This window comes from Opisthocomus hoazin, chromosome 4, assembly GCF_030867145.1.
Source record: "Opisthocomus hoazin isolate bOpiHoa1 chromosome 4, bOpiHoa1.hap1, whole genome shotgun sequence".
In the NCBI taxonomy this organism is placed as follows: domain Eukaryota; kingdom Metazoa; phylum Chordata; class Aves; order Opisthocomiformes; family Opisthocomidae; genus Opisthocomus; species Opisthocomus hoazin.
In genome coordinates this window covers 51507115-51528137 of record NC_134417.1, presented here as the reverse complement: position 1 = coordinate 51528137, position 21023 = coordinate 51507115, and the positions used below count along the sequence as shown (strand labels likewise).

General features: G+C 41.9%; 1 protein-coding gene across 17 annotated transcripts in view; it reads right to left on the bottom strand.

Moving 5' to 3' along the window:
• THRB (thyroid hormone receptor beta) overlaps positions 1-21023 on the bottom strand; it is a 177254-nt gene that overhangs the window by 94700 nt on the left and 61531 nt on the right. The window contains exon 3 of one of the 17 annotated variants that reach the window (XM_075419017.1): positions 20201-20309. The exons of the other annotated variants lie outside the window; for them this stretch is intronic. The gene's annotated coding sequence lies outside the window, so the exon portion shown is untranslated. The remainder of the gene's footprint in view (positions 1-20200; positions 20310-21023) is intronic. 17 annotated transcript variants of the gene reach the window in all.

Here is a 21023-nt window from a genome sequence, read left to right as displayed (position 1 = left end):
TCACTGATTTCTGCAGGGATTTTTGAGCAACAGCAGGAAAGGCAGCGCAAGTGTTGGTTAATCATTTACCCTTCTTGTGATGGTTGCTCAACACAGAGCAGGCATTGCTCATACAACTACACCATGGTCCAGAGATGAAAATGAATGAAATCAGGCAGAAAATTTTCTGTGGCTGGGAGTTCAAGGTTGTACCCAGAGATTATACCTAGAAATGCACATAGAAATGTATCAATTTAAATTATTGATTATAATTTTCCACCCCCAGTCTTCAGCTCACTTTCTATGCTACTCACATATTCTCCTTTCAGCAGTGAATTCCACTTTCCTAACTAGCTGGTTATATGATGAATCAGTCTAAAAGCCAGAAGGCGAAAAGGAACACTGGCTGTGCTGCTGGACCCTGCTTTTCCTCCTACCCTGTACAATATCATATATCATATACAATTCAGTACCCACTATGACAGCACTGTTTTCATTGATTATGTGCTTATGAATGCCAACTTTCCTTCAGTGACGAACATCACCCTCTCCCAGGAGAGACATGATTTGCAGTTTCATAATAATTGCGGTGTCTCAAGTAGTTCTCATTTTAACAGGACAAAGTACATCTTCTTTTACAAGGATGGCAGAACAATTACACAGCACAACGCTACAGCCTTTTCAGAATGCAAGCATTTCCTGACAGACAGAAGAAAAACAGATCTAATTCTGTATGAATTTTTTTTTTGTATTATTTAAGAACAGAAACATATTGGGACTTTGCATACCATGCATTTAAGAAGACAAATACATAAAAACAAGAGATTCAGAAAAGTTAGGACCTTGAATTTAAACAATTAATAATTTAAATAATTAGATAAATAATAATAATTTATGTAATAATCTAACCTAAATCTAACTTGCCCGATTTGTCTAATAATTGAAACTATTAGATGACATTTGAAGAATTTTAGTGCAGAGGAAGACAACTGAAACTTAACAAGAGGTGTATTTGTCGAAGACTGATCTACTCCCCAGCCCCGCTCCTCCATTGCGTGAAGCTATTCCCCTTAGTGCTGGCTGATGTGGCACGTGCTCCCAACAACATGGCAGAAGACAGGCCTCGGTGGATACATAGCTCGTCCTCCCCCCCAGAATCACAGAATCACAGAATAGTAGGGGTTGGAAGGGACCTCTGTGGGTCATCTAGTCCAACCCCCCTGCCGAAGCAGGGTCACCTACAGCAGGCTGCACAGGATCTTGTCCAGGCGGGTCTTGAATATCTCCAGAGAAGGAGACTCCACCACCTCCCTGGGCAGCCTGTTCCAGTGCTCCGTCACCCTCAGAGGGAAGAAGTTCTTCCTCATGTTCAGACGGAACTTCCTGTGCCTCAGTTTGTGCCCATTGCCCCTTGTCCTGTCACTGGGCACCACTGAAAAGAGCTTGGCCCCATCCTCCTGACACCCACCCTTCAGATATTTGTAGGCATTTATAAGGTCCCCTCGCAGCCTTCTCTTCTTCAGGCTGAACAAGCCCAGTTCCCTCAACCTCTCCTCGTAGGGCAGATGCTCCAGTCCCCTCACCATCCTCGTAGCCCTCCGCTGGACTCTCTCCAGTAGCTCTTCATCTTTCTTGAAGTGGGGAGCCCAGAACTGGACACAGTACTCCAGGTGAGGCCTCACCAGGGCAGTGTAGAGGGGAAGAAGATCCTCCCTCGTCCTGCTGGCCACACTCTTCTTGATGCACCCCAGGATCCCATTGGCTTTCTTGGCAGCCAGGGCACACTGCTGGCTCATGGTTAACCTGTCGTCCACCAGGACACCCAGGTCCCTCTCCGCAGAGCTGCTCTCCAGCAGGTCCACCCCAAGCCTGTACTGGTGCATGAGGTTGTTCCTCCCCAGGTGCAGGACCCTGCACTTGCCCTTGTTGAACCTCATCAGGTTCCTCTCTGCCCAGCTTTCCAGCCTATCCAGGTCACGCTGAATGGCATCACAGCCTTCTGGTGTATCTACCACACCTCCCAGTTTGGTGTCGTCAGCAAACTTGCTGAGGGTACATTCTAACTCTTCATCCAGGTCGTTGATGAAGAAGTTAAACAAGACTGGGCCCAGTACTGACCCCTGAGGGACACCACTTGTCACCAGCCTCCAACTAGACTCAGCGCCGCTGATGACAACCCTCTGAGTTCTGCCATTCAGCCAGTTCTCAATCCACCTCACCGACCACTCATCCAGCCCACACTTCCTGAGCTTCCCTAGGAGGATATCATGGGAGACTGTGTCGAAAGCCTTGCTGAAGTCAAGGTAGATAACATCCACGGCTCTCCCTTCGTCTACCCAGCCAGTCATGTCATCGTAGAAAGCTATCAGATTGGTCAGGCATGATTTCCCCTTGGTGAATCCATGCTGACTACTCCTGATAACCTTCTTTTCTTCCACTTGCTTCATGATGGCCTCCAGGATAAGCTGCTCCATCACCTTTCCCGGGATGGAGGTGAGGCTGACCGGCCTGTAGTTCCCTGGGTCCTCCTTCTTGCCCTTTTTGAAGACTGGAGTGACATTGGCCTTTCTCCAGTCCTCGGGCACCTCTCCTGTCCTCCAGGACCTCTCAAAGATGATGGAGAGTGGCTCAGCAATGACATCCGCCAGCTCCCTCAGCACTCGTGGGTGCATTCCATCGGGGCCCATGGATTTGTGGACATCCAGATCACTTAAGCAATCCCTCACACAGTCCTCCTCGACCAAGGGAAAGTCGTCCTCTTTGTAGGCTTCTTCTCTTACCTCCGGGGCCTGGGATTTCTGAGGGCCAGTCTTAGCACTGAAGACTGAAGCAAAGAAGGCATTCAGTAGCTCTGCCTTCTCCGCATCCTCCGTCACCAGGACACCCGCCTCATTCAGCAGCGGCCCCACATTGTCCCTAGCCTTCCTTTTGCTGCTGATGTAGTTGAAGAAGCCCTTCTTGTTGTTTTTGACATCCCTTGCCAGCTTCAATTCCAGGTGAGCCTTGGCCTTCCTCGTCGCATCCCTGCATGCTCTCACCACGTTTCTGTACTCTTCCCAAGTGGCCTGTCCCTCTTTCCACATTCCAAGGGCCTTTCTCTTCTGCCTGATCTCCGCTAGAAGCTCTTTGTTTAACCATGCAGGTCTCCTGCCTCCTTTGCTAAATTTCTTTCTCAGGGAGATGCATTGCTCCTGTGCATGGAAGAAGTGTTGTTTAAAGAGCGACCAGCACTCATGGACCCCCCTGCCTTCGAGAGCCCTGGCACACGGGATTCCTCCCAGTAGCTCCTTGAAGAGGGCAAAGTCAGTCCCAGTTCTGGACGCATTCAGTCTTACTACTTGTCACTGTCATCTACTTCTTCCCTACAAAAATTAACTCTAGAGCTAGCAGGGGAACCAAATAAAATACACTTACAAAATAACTTTTGCTGAAACTCCTTGATTTCTACTTGATCTAACTGATCAATAGTCTGCTAGGGAGTTGCTAGATCTGGCCCAAAAGTTACCATCAACAAATTATGACAAAATGTGTGTTGATGCACATAAAGCGAAAAGAATTGCCTCAGAAAAGCAACACAAAGCAGCAAGTGAATTGGAAATGGTCTGTGAAAGGCAGAGGGCACGCACTGTAGCTCTTTCATGCTCTGGTTGTTTTTTCGTGAGTTTGATTTATGTATAATTAACCACTTTTTCCCTGCAAATCATTTCATTCGAAGCTGTCCTATCATTTTTACACCCCACCTTCTGCCACAGCCACATAAAGCAGTCCAGCTTAAGACGGTGACAACTGAAACACATTGCCCCAGTAAGAGTCCAAACTCTCTTATACCAGCATAAAATCCCACTCTATTGTTTCCCTCCTGCTCCTCCTATCATCACAAGAATGAAAGAAATTAATAAACTGTAACTTTCAGTCTAACAGAGCCTTGGCCAAAATTCAGGCTTGATAATTAATTACATTCTGCCTCTCCAAATTCCCACACTAGGCTGACTAAGTGAAATAACTCTTCTTCTCCCCTCCCAGACAACAAGCATTTATATGGCTAACGGACACAGCATTCCACCTCTCAGAGAGCTGGGAGGTTAACTGGAGAGAAGTAAGAGATATTTATAACACTTGAATAAGAAGACAGCAGCAGATGAAAAAAGAAGAGTATTGTAAGTTTGAAGTGTATGTCAAAACCAAAGCTAAATCATTGCTCTCTAATTACACTTTCCATTAGAGAATAAAAGCACAAATGATCGTACAGGACAGGCAGCTGTCAGGACTTGGTGTCTAAGGGACTATAACACAGACTGAATGATTTGGGATAGGAGAGTATTTGAGACAGTTCAGGCACAGTTATGAAAAGCCAATAAATCAGCTAGGTAACGCACATTTAAATATAGCACTAGACCTCAATAAAACACAGAAGGCATCCAAACCATTTCAGTCTGAAGAATATGGAGCATTAACACTATTCTACGTTCTTAGCCATAAAACAAATCAGTACCTCATGCCACTATCCAGTAAATTACCGATATATCAAGAGAAGGAAAACTATTATGATACCTGTGCTAGTCACATAACATAAAGCACTCATTGTACTGCGATTATATTGGAATTTTCTTCTGAGGCTGACAGATGAACACTATAACCTTAAGTAGCACTCTTATAAGATTTTATTTATTGTGTATTTCACATGTACTTGTAAAAGGACCTAATTAGTTTCTTCCTTTCTGGTACAAAAAAGCGTGCATTACCACTGAAAAAAAATGACAAGGCAAGGCTACCATGAAGGGTCTTGCTAATACTATGTGTATTTTACAGTGACAAAAACTAGTGCAATTCTTTCTGAATACTGGAGATATCATCAGTAAAACCTGCGTTGTTCCTTCCTTGATCAGGTCTGTGTCATATTTGCTGCCTGTGTCATTGTTTTACCAATGCCACATACCTGCAGCCTAGAGGTTGTATCCACAGAAGCACATGACATTAACATATGGTGACAAACTATTTTTACACCAGTCATATTACTACTGAGTATTTATGCAGTGGATATTGCCAAAAGCACAGGATTGTTCTCCATGAACCAGATGGTAACTTTCGACCCAAAACTTTTGAGTTTTGCTTTCTAAAAAACTCTTACAATTCTAAATCAGAAGCAGGGTCATTTCAATCCAGCCTCACTTGAAAGCTGGTGTTGAAACAATTAATTCAACTCCGGTCCAATTCTTCATTCATTCCACTCATTTTTAATCTGCAAGGCATAAAGCCTCCAACATCTTTATTCAAATAAGGTCCAAGATACTACAAGCATAACATCTATTGCATATTGCACCCATGTCCTGATGTGCCCTGTGTATGCTCTTGAGATTTACTGCAAGAAGTTCAGGCACCTAAGGCTTGGTCACCTATCCCCATGTCAACACCGCACTAACTGGGCAGAGACTCAGGAAAACAGGTAGATTAATTAGTATTATCAAATTTTGCATAACAAATTTATCTTCTTCAGCAGTGAAAATGCTGCGTCATTATACATTGGCTGAGAGAGGCAATAAAACCTTGGACTTTTCTGAGGATAAAAACGGTAAGCAGAATGTTTGTACGAGTGTTGCATTTATTTTACATGTTGACTTGCTAGTAACTATAGAGTTCAACATTGATACTTGCTACTGTAGATATCACCAAAAAACAAGAACATACACACAAATTTACACGTTATTTGATTTACACATATTTTGTATATAAAAATCTAAATCATCCTATGCATGCAAACACTCACAAAAACTATGACAAATAGCTGCTTGTTTAAATATACTACTTTCTGTTACCAGGTGGAAAGGATGGGGCCATCAAACAAAGATTACCTCTATGCCAGTGTTTGCTTTAAACTGGAACCTGTTCTCAGAGCTATCACCCACTTATGTCTGAAGACTGGTAGCCCTACAGCTCTCAGTGTAGGAACCTGATTCACACGAGCTCTCTTCCTCCTGATCAGATCTGGAACTCATTGCTATATAGACACTTTTTATCAATTTCAGTTTCTTAACTCTTCACATTAATGCCAGGTATGGTGAGACCACAAAATACACTGCCTTCAAAACGGGTACTGGAACTTTTCAGGTCTCCAGTAAACAAGTAGCAGACGCTAATTCCCACCTTTTGTTGAGCTGTAATATAATTTCACTGATTTAGGAGCAATTATTTTCAATTTATACATAGGACAATCAAGGGAAATGCAGTATCACAGAAAGAGTATTTCACTTTTATTTTTCACCAAAGTGTAGACATCTCAATGCTTTTTTTCTATATGTTAAATGTTTATTTATTGTATATCATCATTTGATTTAGAATGGATTATCACACACGGCTCTCTTCTAAGCAATCAATATCACGGTTTTCTTGCTTTCATCCTTATTACTCTCGTCTAGGAAAGATTTGCAGTACACAATAAAAGAGCCCCAACACTGTTGCAGTGCCAAAACTCATGAAAAGCACCACAAATCCCAACACTGTAAAAGATATTTCCTTCCTCCTCTTGGTCACAAAATGTAATTACAGCTCAACCTAAGCACAATGCATAAATTGTTCTCACAGTGTTTCGCATGTGCATCGAGCCTTTTATCTACAGACCCTACTGCTCTTTAGAAGTCTGAATTTAGATCTGCAGACTCCCGACCACACACAGCTAAGAGAACGAGATTCTACGATTAACTGACGACCATTGAGTCAGGACACACAAAAGAAGTGCTTTACGTGAAATGCTGTTCCCAGTTTGCAGAGGATTCGTGTATCTACTGTTTCAGACAACGCACTGAACAACCCCCTTACCCTCACCTGGCAGCTCAGACAGGCTCCAAGGGGAATCTACGCTCCTAAACTCACACTGGTCAAAACAGTCTGAAAACAAAGTGGAAGAGGTGTTAATTCACCCACGCTACCCTTAGCTCTGGCTTGGTATCCTGGGGAGGAGGAAGGGAGGCAATAGGAGCAATGTATGCACTGCCCCGCGACAAGACACGTAGGATAAATCCACTCAAGGTCAGACCTATTCTCAGGGCTCACGTGTGAAGACAAACCATCCTACAGAGGGGAAAAGAGCCTGCTACTATTCCGTTTATCAGCTCACATCCAGGTGGCCTCTTGGGGATGCTGGACTTCTCCAAATAGAGCATTAAATGAAGGAGGGATTGGATTATCATTTAATGTGTTATGCAAGCCACACCCCTTAAATAATTGACTTGTATATAGATCCTGAATGTACAGACACTATATAGATATACTATACAGATATAGTTATACTATGTAGATACTCATCTACAGATCCTGACTAACTGATCTTCAACTTCAGCACACTTTCATTAAAGGCATCCAGTCTGGACACATTTAAGGAAAACCCGAAATCAGTGGAGAACCCAGGACTTTCAGTGGCAGTTCTCTCTGCATCTTTGAAATTTTGAGGGACAGCTGCTAGCTCTTCCTGGAGTCGGAGGCAACTCCTGGAGTGCCTCAGGCACTTGAGGAACAGAGGCCAAACTACCACATACCCTGTGGGTCTTACAAGAACTTTTGCTAATGCAATATAACCCCCTCCTTGTAAAGCCTCATTTTTGAATTCAGTATCAGTAATCATGGAGGTTATAGCATTTGAGCTTAATTTTTTTTCAGCTGTTCATGGGCCTTACAAAACATTGAAGACCTTTGTCTGGAGGTCATGGGACTCCAAATGAACATGGTGATAATTAGTTCAATCCTATGGAGCATTAATCTGAAATAAGGAACGAGACTTCAAAAATTTGTAAGAAAATGTATTAAAGAAGCCCCAAAACTTGCAATGCTAATGATGAAACATTGCAGTGAAACATCCAGTCCATTTCTCTAAGATTTCCAGAATACCTGAGGCACTGCTGAGTCTTAGTAACTCAGCTAGCAACAGTCTGATGTAAGCGATACAGGCAGGATTAAAAAGATTTCTTGATTTCAAAGAAAAACTGGACAACCACCTGGAAAAGTAACTCTTTAGTAATGCAACCCTACTGACAATTTTCGTTTACTACATATATTTTAAATGTTTATGCTTCAGTTCTCCATTTCCTCATTGATTTTATACCCTTTATCACGGACTGTTGTTGGTTAACCTGACTGGCTGATACCACTGTAAGCAAGAAGAGAATCAGTTTTACAGATTTTAACTGAAAGACAGATAGTGATAAAAGAAAAATACATGAACATCTGGATTCAGAACATCTTGAGCAGGAATTTAAAAACGGCTCACACAATGAAGCCATTACATTACAGACAGAATTACTGTACATTACACACATTACAGAAATGCTGCTTCTATTTTGTTTTATTGACACGGTAAATCACCAGCCTTGTTCACTGTAACACATATTTTTAAATTATCTGTTCGGATTTATCAGCATAACTAGCTTTATTACACACATGTAGACACCTGTTTTATAAAACATACCAACTGTGCCAGAACGACCATGCTGGAATCCTCTGGCTCTCATCCAAGAGGAAATGCATCGCAAGCTTCGCTGAACTGCCCTAAGAAGCCTTCAATTTTATAATGAGGAGATCACCAAAGTAAAAGACATTTTATGATTTGCTAATCTTCATGTCAAACAGACTAAAGAAAGAATACGAAGTTTTGGTCATCTGGCCGTTATTGCCCGAGATGAAGACCAAGACTACCACTTCTGTGAGAAGTGGCTGATATCCTTGCTGTCAGTCTGGTACCCTTTTACATAAAATTCTAAGTCTTCTTTATATCAGAGGAAAAAGTCAAAGGCAGGAGGTTGAAAATGGAAAAAAAACCCCAACAAATTCTCAGATGAATTTAAATAACAGAAGGCTTACCACACTCTACTCTCTGTTTCCAGTTACCATCCCAACATTCATTAGGGTGCACCTCCCGCAGGAGACGTCCTTCTAGAGCCACTGCTGGAGGCCAAGTGGAACACCCTCAGCAACATCTCAAGTATCGCTGGGCATCAGTGTGTTGGCAGCTGAACCGAGACGTTGGTTACATTCCCCAGCATGAGACTGCAATCAATCAAAGGCATGCTTCATGATTCAGGCTTGGTGTTGAAAAGCTGTCTCCGTTAGGACTCTCGTGAGAGTAGTTAATGACAGTAATCTCTTGGTGATTCCACCCACACTGCACCACAAGATGAAAGGATGCTTCCAAAAGGTTTTTGTGACTCTGCCTACCAAGATATCTGCCTCGACCATGTGCACTTTGGCGCTGTCGTAAATGGACTGGCCAGTATCTCTCCAAGCACAATAGTTTAACAAAATAAATCAAGACTAAACGTTCAAAAACTGCATTCAGTTTGCTTTTACTCGTTGTTCTGAAATCTTCTGATGGTTAAAGCTCCGATTCAGGCCATCTCTACGGTGTACAGAACATAATCTGCTGGCTATAATTCAAGGTCTTCTTCAGCTTTGAAGGTCAGCTACTCCAGCTCTACAGCCAAGCTCGTGCACTAAGCCAAAAATACCTTACGAAATTTTCAGTGATTAAGAAGGGTGTGTACATGCAGAAGCCTTAATAATGTTGCCTCCCAGCCAAACTAGTTGGAACAGCCGCTCTTCCCATTTGTAACTTTGTTTAAATATTTCACCAGTATGATACAGAAGCATGGTACCATCCCTTGTTCAAAGTCAGAACAATTCCAATAGAGGAATATAAGGAAACATAGCCTTACTGTGGGGTGGTGTAATGGCCTTTTACCACGAGTTCTAAATTCTTCTGGTAATGGCAAACAATGATGCCAGGCATCCAGAAATTTTGTCAACATTGTTGTTATACTGAAGATAGAGCAAATGGATTTCTCTGTAGAAGTTCACGAGCATGGAAATACATTTCCATTCCTGCTAAGCATGAAGATGTTTTATTTATTTAGCGCTAAGCGGAACAATGAACCAATTCAGTCTCACGGCAAGACTGGTTTCCAGAGGTCTTGAGAACAAACACTTCAGCAGACAAATATTTTGATGTCTTTCTGTATGGGAGGAATAACCCCAAACACAGGAAAAGGTCCCTCTTTCCCCAGCATTTGTGAAGATCTTAAGGAGCAAATTTTGATATAGATAAACTGCCCATTGTAAAGAATAAGATGATTGTTCCACATTGACCACTGAATGGTCCAGAGACAGCAATGTCGCATTTCTAGCAAAGATATGCTTCAACCTTGGGCAAATAATTCCAGATTTTTTTTTTTAACAGTGCTAATAGAGGAAATTGTTACCACATTGATCTAGATAAATATTTCAAAGTTCAGTTAAGAGCTTTATTTAGATTTTAGACTTAATTTTGCCTTCTGCTTTTACGGCTAATTTCTCTTATTCTCTCCCTTACACTTCCTTACTAAGGGTGTGTATTAAAGTTTCATCTCCTTTTCTACACAATAATTGAAAAAAAAAAAAAGGCACAGTATGATGGTAAAAGAGAAAACGTGAGCAGACTGCCTTGCAATACATAGATTGCTTTGGAGAGCTACAATAACAGAATAAAATACTAGCATTTTTAATAAATTTAGCAGTTAATACTCACGGGTCTAAGAATTATCATTATCTGGTAGTGCTTGAGCTAACAAGTAGGACAACAAACCATCTCATTTCTGAATGGCACTGTCAAATAATTTTAAGAAAATATTTTCATGTGACTGTTCCTTTTAAGAGTTTTGCAGAAACTGGAAATTGGAGGATTTTCTTTCAGGATTTTTTTCTCTGTTGTGAACACATAGTGAATGTGTTAGTGGTCCTGCTGGAAAGAGTTTAAAATCTGGTATTTGCTATAAAACTGCAAATGCAAATCTGTGAACTTCTCAAAACATAAGAAGAATTGAGACAACTGAAATTTGATACTTAGTAACTCCAAAGAGATCTTTTCCTATCTCTATAATTAAAGCTTACACATATTATTATAGTCACAACATAATTATTGCTCATTTTTCACTTTTACAGATAGAGGACAATGTCAGAAGTCAGTATCCCTGACTCCCAATATATTTTCTGACATTCACAATGCTTACAACCAACGTAAGATCCTCAGGGCTTCCTCCAGCACAGCATAACAAAAAAATTAATATCTATTAAACTAGGGAACTAAGTTCTGATCACAAAAACCAAAGGTTTGATACACTGACACAGAAATTGTTTCTCCTCAAATACACCAGGATTTTTTTTGTAAATAAAACAGTCATATCAAGGAGTTCACTGAGAACAGGATCCGGCAGTTCACATTTTTTTGCCTTTCATGAGAAAAATAATCTTTTGCACTACATAACAAGATAACACTATATTAATCTGCATTACTCTGTTAATTTACTAAGGTCTGCTCAGCTATTTGTAGTGCACTCGATCTGTGTCTTCTTGGCCATCCAAGAGTCATGCACAATCTCGACAAGTAGGAATGGTGAATCCACTCTCCAAGATACTGGAAAAATCAGCAAGAAATGCCACATTTCCAACAACATCTGAGAAACTTTATGTAATCATAGCAAGGTCAAATATACTCATGGTCCAAATCTAGATGAAAGTCTGAAATTTAAGCAGCCCTGATCTAGATGTGTGGAAAAGCTAAGCAGTAAACACTGACCCTTCAACTGTTTAGGGCAAACAATATTATTAAGTCGTGTTCACGTTTAATCTCATTTGTAAATAAGTAAGCCTCAAAAAATTGACCTCCGTTTCAGTAAACCCAATTTGATTGTCTCAGCAATGACAGTGAAAGCATTTTTGCCAGCTGAAACTGAAATGGGTAAAATCTGAATACCTTCAGAGATCACCAAAACCTTCAGTAAAAAATTCAATTTTTATATTCAGTTAACTGGAAAGTATCTCAAGATTAACAGTAGCCTATCTCTTGCTACAGGATGCAGAAAATGTAGATCTGTATAACTACACAAAATCATACGTGTGTAATTATTACCATATATATAACAAAATGGCTTTCAGATTACTGTAGACTTTTATTACAATAATGAAATGGCTTGTAGAAGTGCAGACAGATAACACAATGTAACGTTACCTTACTGATGTGTAATTTCAATGCCACACAATCAAAAGAAATCTGTCATAACGCCCCACACAATACAGAACAGTCAAACGCCTTATTCTTCCTGTCAGACAATTAACTGTTGCTTTTTTATCATTGAAATTGAGTGTATAAATATTATGGTAACTTGCAACAAAATGACCTGGAATTCAAATTTGCACCAGGGCTTAAAATTCACAGCTAACACAGATAACCGAAACAATCTTCTCCTGTAGAAGATATTAAGTAATTAATTGGTGGGAAAAATTTAAAATCACATGCCCAAGCACAGGACAGATTCCCTGCAACGCTTGGACCGGATTTATTTTAAGTCATGTTCACTTGCATGAAGCAGTACAGTTTCAAATGAAAACACCAGGAAATCTCTGAGCTCCAAGAGTAAAATCTGGCATCAAAGAATTAAAAACAAAAGGACTATTTTGGTTTCTGATGTGCTTTTCAGGAACCAGGCTTGCTCTGTGCTTTCGTTACAAGCTGTTGACACTCTCCACGGGAAACACGGTTATTTTAGACTTCTACCGCAGCAAACGGCTCAGGCGGTTCCCGCTGAAGTGCTGGCCCAACGCTGGGATGGCCTCTCCCTTCTCCCAGAGGAAAGCGGGAATATTGTGTACAGCTATCGTCACTGACTCATCACCATCATCATCACCATCATCAACTTTCCAGCGGTGGCAGAGGTTGCCTCCTCTCCACGCAGCCACCAGACCTGCCCGCAAACTTCATGGGATGCCGCGAGCGGAGGAAGTCTCCGGTGGCACCCACTCCCCAGCCTGCCTGGCCAGGGACGAGCTCCCCAGCCGCTCTGGGCACCAGGCACACGACGATCACACAGGGATGCTCCCCTCGGGGAAAGGCCTGGAGCAAAACTCACCTTGGCTTCAGGCTGACCGTCTACTCTTACAGGAGACAAGTCCTAGCCATAAGCTAGTAGAAAACACCGCCCTAAGCCTGAAATAGTCTGGTCACGATTCCACCACACAGCGTAATCACCTTGGTGTGGGAGATACTCACCTGGTAACATAGGGACTTGACAGCAGTTATTCCATGCAAACAAGCATCATTTTACAAAAAAACTAAGTTTACCGGTAAATGTTAAAATTAAGCTGAGTCCAAGCACTCAAGAAATACTGGATTTTTCTCTCATTCCTTAAATAAAAGTATGTGCACATAAAGGACCACCACTATCAAGAGAGAACACCCCTTACATGGTCATAAGAAATTAAACGCTCTAAGCAGGATTCACCCAGTTCTAATCAGCAGACAGAGTTTAAAAAAAAAACAACACCAACACATTAAAAAACAAATAAAAAGTCAACCTCAGGAACAATAGGAAGCAGTACCATCTCAACGAAAGTCATGATTAAAGCTTATAACTCAACTATGAACCTTCCCAATTATTTCCAGCACTGAGTAACATCCTGAATTTAGCAGCAATGACCTTCACTTTCAGTTCCCCACTGCAGTGCTGTTTTCGAGCGGAGAAGCGATCTGCAGATCGGAAGTGTAACACATACGCAACACAGACTTCAAACAAAGGACCATTCTCACAATGAGGAGCCTGCCACGAATAACCTCGTTATTGCGATCATGAATGATCTGACTCATGAAGCATCTGAAGCAATGTTTCAGGCTACAATCACTTGCTCACACACAAAGCACACCTGGCTATTTCACCCAGCAAACAGATGCTTAGTAACGCTCTGCGGTTTTATAAAGAGAGAGCCTTGAGACAGTGCAGCCAGAGCTGCAGAGTTAAGAGGAAATTAATTATGCTATTAGTATGTGTTTAACTATCTTTCCCTTCTCTGGGAAAGTGGGAGACATATCTACCCCTCCCTAGCATACTTTGCTTTTCGTATCAGGATAAAACACTTCAAATAATTCAGGATACAACCAATGCAAACCTACGCAGCCCTAAGTACTCAGTACTCAGGTAGCACTGACCTGCGCCCTGAGGAACCCAGGCCAGGTTCCCGCATCCGCCCTGGCACGCAGGTACCGAGCAGCACATCTGCCTTCGTGTTCCTCATGAGCACCACGGGCACCGCGGCACCGGCCCCTCTGAGCAAGGTACCGGCACGCAGCAACGTGAGGCTGCACCGTGCTTGCGTGGCTGCCGAGCCAAAAGCCCTCGCGGTCCCTTAAAACAATGCTGCATAAATAAATGCTGGCGAGACAGTGCGGCACGGGTACAACGCTGGGCGAGCCCTGCTGGGCTAATGCCAGTTTTGATGGTTTTACAGCCTTTAGAGGGAAACATGTCACTGTCAAGCCACTAAGGATTAACACTACAAAACAAACATCCAGTTACGGAAAATATTCACAGAAGCAGAAAAAAAGTGCAAAGGAGTCAAACTGCATCCTTCATAAACAATGAACCAACACAAATAAACTGCAGAACTCAGCAGCACTGTAACTACCAAACCTGCACCAGCCTCAGGCAGCCTGGGCAGGCAGGAGTCCAGACAGTGATAAAATGATTCTTTAATAAAAAAAAAAATAAATCTGAAACTTAAGAGAATGTACAAGTCTTTCTTAATAAGGTAAATGAAGTTTCTTTATGAACACATTCCCAAGCTGAACACTTAACTTGAAATAGAGGGAGTGTTTTGTAAAGGCATTATGTATATGTGAAGCTGCTTTTATGTAACTCAATTTATCAAAGAAACATGTTGTATCATGTTTTTAAAATATTATAGAGATATACTATAATCATTGAAATATTTGCATGTTTTGTAGTACAAAGAAATAACCTATGCTAACAGACTATTTGTTGTCACATTAGCTTCACACCAACAAGGAAATAAGGGTTGCTTTATTGCTGTGTGTCTCGGGGTGTAGGATGGTAAAATTCCACTGACTGTAGTTTAAAAAACGGTCTAGTAAAAGTCATGGAAAACATCCTATCAATTTCACAATTCAGAACAATAAGTCTTACGACACAAGGTGTTTTAACTTCATTAAAATAATTTATGAATTTACCTTATTCATTTACATTATTTAAAGGACTGACTTCCAAACTGCAATTTCCTAAATCTGCACTTTGAAGAAGTATTGACCCCTTGAGGGTTGCACACCATACCCTTGACAAACAGCAAACTGACTGGATCTGTTTGAACCGCCCCACTCAGCAGGGGCTCTGCGTCGGGACCCCGGTGGTCACCCGGCCACCCGCCCGGCTCCTGCAGCCAGCCACGTTTCCCGGGACTTTTCAGTCCCCTTTTTGACCCCACCATTACCACCAGGACACTTTCCAGAACCTGACAGTTCTAATTGTGATCCCCCAACTTCCATCTTTAATAAACCGCCGGTCAGTTTGTAGATCTGCCCAGGGCAGCGCTGGCCTTGGTCAGCTAAAACAGTTTCCTCCTTTCCCTTGTGCCTCACTGCAGCCGGCAAGGAGGGGAAAGACAGGAGGACAACGGGGAAAATAAAATTCAGCATGCACGTACACACATATGTTTACACACGCTGGCATACATGTATACATAAATATGTATTTATGTGTATACAGTATACCTAAAATCAGATTTACAAATATGGGATGTATGTACAATTAGAAATGAAAGGCAGAGTCCTGAATGCATGGAACCATCAGCTGCTTTAGTTAATGACTCCCAAGTTCTGCTTCTGTTCACACGAGGCAATTTTGGAGGAAAGCAGCATATATTGCAGCTCGCTGGCAAACCAAACCCAACAGCTGCGATTCAGCACGTTGGTCGCATCCAAAAAACGTCGTATTAAACTTCTCTCCGTAAAACCCGATGCCCATGAATGGCTTGGGGAAGGTGTGCTCACACCACTGCAGGGTTTGGGGCTAGGGAGCAAATGACAAGATACGTAAAAAAGCATCATATACCCTTAACTGTATCCAGTCGTAGGATCACATTTAGAGTACTAAAGGGATTAATAAATCAATTTTAAAATACTTCCAGCTTTTTCAAAGATGGCAAATAGATTAATAGAGTGTTCATTTCAAGTGTTATAGATAAGGCCATACAACTCCATGTGTAGCTATCCCCCAGAGTAAGCATGTCCTCTTCTAGTTAAAATCAATCTACTGTAAACAGAGATCAAATTAAACCAAAAGAAGACAGTCTCAATGCAGTACAAGACTGTCAGCATATTCCTTCATAATTCCACAGGTATTTTGGAACCCACAGACCAACCACAGATCAAAAAAAGAAAGAACAATTCCCAACTATGTATTTATATCTATTTTTAAATTCCCTCCCAATAATAAGCTATTCTCCCATAAATGCTGTGGATTTGTAATATCTTGGTTTTCATGTTACAAGCAACAGGCATATTTCTGGGAAGTAATCATCCTTGAGGAAGTATTAGCAGTTTATTGTTCCATCTATGTGGAACTTGAAAACAAAAAGTCTAAAAGAGTTGTAGAAGTTTTAGACTAATGTTTCTTTACATCATGTTACTGAGGAAAAAATTCTACAGTAGAGACATAACCCCCAAATAAAATTGGTGACAGTCTTAAATACCAAAAAGCTGCAAAAAGTCTCAAATCTGTGTTTAAAAAATAATTTAAAAAATCAAGTTATGATGGGATTTCTTAACTCAGGTCATTAGCTGTGTTAACATTTGCAGCATATTTTGGGTATTAAGGAGAACACATTTTATTTGGGTGGAGAAGTTTGGGACTTTCCTCATATGGCCTTCCTGGCGCACTGCCAAGGCTCAGGTCTTGTTGACATTTAATCTGAACATAATCCCTGAAATCTCTGTGCCATTGCTGGGTTGCATGGGAATGATTCCCCGACACCGTACGCGGAATTGTGCTGTAAATTTTATTTTCAGTTCATGGCTGTGCCCCTTCCTTTCCAGCTGTTGCAAGTTACTTGTCTGAATAAAAATAAATAATCTGTACCCTTTTTTCTGTTATAGAACCATACAGCACCTAAAAAAGAAAACAAGTCCAACACTTCTTATTTCAATTGTTTTTCTACTGACCGCTACCATATTTTTAAGGAAGCAAACTCTGGAAAACAAATAAAATTCAGCAGCTGATGAAAACCCTGGGTAATGAACTTCAATGGCTCAAACAACCCCATCACGTTTGAATAGGAGCAAGACCACACTGCAGCAGAGGGACCAGTATTCCAGCGGAGGGTACTTCCACTTGACTGTGGTCTTCTGAACTAGCACTTGCCTTTACAAAGAAAGCATACACTTAAAGAGCTTTTTCTTATTCAAATATGCCTCTGATCTCTGAAGCCAACTGCCTTTTCGTCATGAACACTGAAAAATCACTGCGTCCAGGATTTCCACATCTGTGATTTTTGGCACTTGTGCAAGGGTAGAGACTGAGTAACTGATGCCTGAACAACACTAATGAAGCTGAGGCAACACAGCAATTTGTCCTGCAGGGAAGCGTAGAAAAGCCCAAAAACCACTGCAACGAGATGCGTGTGGATCTCTCATTGTCTTTTGTGTGCTTAGGATTTCACAAGCATTTTTTCCCTGCATTCAGGAAGGAGCTAGGCAGGCAAAGCAGCACTGACTTTAATCTTGCTAATACAGGTCCTAAAAGCAATAAATCATACACCAGTACGAGCTCCAGTATGGGACGGAGAGACCTACCCACTGACCTGCATACTTAGTTCAGCATCAATTTAAGTGTCATTATAGTTCATGTGAGTTCATGTTAGTTCATGTGAACTAACACTGGTCCATCTACATTCGCTGTGGTCCAATTTCTGCCTGAAGCAGCGTTTGGCTCTTACTGAGACTTCTCATTTATGATCCCAACATCTTCCCCCTTCTTATGTAAATTCAGTAAATAAAATGAACAGGAAAGATTAGTTATTCACTTCAAAAGATGAACTCAATTTAAGAAAGTGCAAAAGGATGACAGATAAAGTAATTTTAATTTTTTTAAACTCTTAATTTGCAGCAGAAAGCTTGCTCTGTTCAGCAGACTCTTCTCCCTGTGCATTAACCCCTTCCCACAAAAACATTTCCTACACAGTGCGTTGACCAAGCTACCAAGGACTGTAATTCCACGGGAGAAGAGAAAGTGCTAGGAAGCATTCACAAAGGCTATTTTATCACCTCTAAGTTACTGCTAACGCTAATCTCTTCATACATGTAAACACGCATCCTATTTCAAAGGTATTCCTTTGGGCTGGGGTGCAGACGACCTTTCAGTTCTTCTCCTCCCGCTCTTTAAGAAAGCTAAACTCCAAGGAAAAGTAGGAGCTACTCCTCCAGTCTTCTTTTTCCTAAAACAGAGTGGCTTGGTCCAACCAACAAACAGCCTCTTCAGTCAACGGGGAGCTGTTAAGTGTTTGATTTAGGCCATGTAAGAGCAAGAAATTGAGAAACATGTTTTTACCTGGCCTTCAGCCAGGTACAGTGCCACCACTAATGAGTGGCTGCTATAACGAGACCTTTTGAAAGACTCATACGTGAGATATGAATCAATGAACACAATGCAAACTTTATCCCCATATCAAAGGGGGGGAAAAATCATTGCAGCTTTACCATAAATATTTTTAGGTGTTCTGGTGCCAGCCTACTGCCAAAGGAATTCACTGATAGGGAAGGGCAAGGCCTGTTTGCAACACAGTCCTCCCCAGGGAGATGCACTTCAGGGCTCCCAGCCAAAACCTCCAGAACGCCCCCAGGGTAGCAGTTGGGCTGGAGCTGCCCCATCACGTCCTCCCACGGCAGCCGGATTTGCCTATTTTTGCAGCTGGCACCACCAAAGGCTACAAAAACTTGTAGTCAGCACAATCCCTTCCAGATTGACTTTTCAGTCTCTTCAGCTAATAAATACTGAGAGCAGTGCATAGACTGGCAACAACTGTAAACAGAGTTTACATGGGAGGCTCTGCACCTCTCTCAACCTTTTCTTTTTCGTAACAATTTCTGCATAACTGTTACCATCGTGGCCCTCGCTAGCCTCAAAAGAAACCTGCCCACCAAACCAGCCTGTAAAAACATTATTTCCCCAAGCACTGACACAACAAAATCCTTTTTGCTCAGTGTGGCTAATCCTCAGAGCAACAGCGCTGTACACAAGGCGGCACGATGAAGAAAAGCTATATTGGTTAGTCCAGCGACTCAGGACTTCTTCCATTGCTGCTCCAGAGGCACCAAGAATCGGCTCAAGGAGCTTAAATCTTGATGCCAAATACACGTTCACTGTGCAGCCAATCCTATCTTTTTCCGGACAAAAAACCAAGTCTGCATAGCCTACAGCTACTAGTGATGTACATCCTACTAGTACATCATGTACTACCTAAATGAAAAAACACTTTGAACGGTGAGTGAGGCAGACCATGGTTTTAATAACATCTCCATTTGCAACTAAAAACTCTGACAACACAAAACAAAGTCAGAAAGACAGCAACCAACGATAACAAAGAATATTGCTTATATAAGTGTATGTTATACACACAATTTCCGGGACAGCACATTCAGCCAAAGCACCAGCAGTGCTCAGGAATTCAGCGATACCTTCCAACACAGAACTGCAGAGGGCTTTACAAACTAAAAGTCCCACCGAGGCAAGTAAACACTAGCTATTTTCACGTTAAGTGTCAAAAATGAAGCCTGAAGAGTGTAGGTGTGAAGTTCAAAAAAAATCCATGCGTGCAAGGAAATGTACGATCTGTATGTGCAACTACCGTGGCCCTGTGTGATAAGTAAACATATACATACCAGAACTGTGATTATTTATCTAACTTGCTGTTGTGGGCCTGTGACAACACTTGCTTTGCGAGCTATTAGTATATCTCTGCTTGCAAATGGGCTGATCGATGGACGACCGCTCTCTAGAAAGCTCACTCGAGCTCACAGGGTTTGGTTTCGTTGTGCTGCTAGCCCGATATAAAACTTGAGTTGTGCCCCTAGCCTGTCTCTTACTCAAAGAGAAAAGACCTTAGCGCTATGGAAGTGGTGCTGTAAGCCTGAGCAGATGACCCACCGGGAGGAGCAGGAGGAGGCTTGATATTGTTGCAGATAGCAGTGCTAGTGATGCAATTAGGAAGCAAACACTTGTATTTCAGCATCCTCCTCAAACCCTAAGCCCAAGAGAGAGTGGTCTGGCATATAAAATGCACCAGGATCCAGAGGCTCAGGGGGGAAATGTCACTGCCAGCTCAAATCTGCATCTCCACCCTTTTTTCCACTGCAAAACACGGTTACCTTTTCAATAATGCCTGCCGAGAACAGTCCCTCTCCCATGCCATCCTGCCACAGGTGTCATCTGGGAGTGTGCCAGCTGGCACAGGCCAAAACCATGTCACGGAATGTGCTAGAAATTAAACAATATGGACAATGGTAAGAAAAATGTCTTGGCCCTGTTTAATTTACCAATGGAGATAAAGCAATGGTGAAGCAAGGTGGAAGCAGAGTCTTTCAAGCCTATCGCTGCAATAAAAATACAAACCTCAGAAACGGGGCGGAACAGCAGGACCAAAGAGTAAGACTCCAAAGTTTAGTCCCGTAGCCACAACATGATCATGTTCGCGCCACAAGAGAGTGGGAAGCACAAAAAACTTCTAAACACAAAGTCAAATACTTCTCTGAAAACTAAGAGGCCAGAAGATGAGTGCTACAATAGATATCAGGGCGCTGGCAAAGGCGAAGTGTGAAATGGATGCCTTCCAGCATTCAGTTTAGGAAGACAAACATTGTTTCACAAATTCACTGTAGCCCTGCTTATTTTCCAAGCTCCTTAACTCATGCCAAAGGGCTTGGACTTTCTGAACATCCTGTTCTGTTTCCTCCACCACTAGCCTGAGTCCTCAGTGTTAAATGTCTTTATTCCAGAGCCCCATTTTCTATCATTTTATTCCAAACTCCTCACTCCGTAGGCTTTGTATTTTACCTCTGGGTAAGAGTGAAGACAAGCAGATTAATGAGAAGTCTGAATAGCACATTAAGTTGCACCTATTTTAAGAGCCTTCTACAGTAAGCATACCAAGGTGCTGTATAAAAATAAAACTACACAAATCGCATTTAAAAC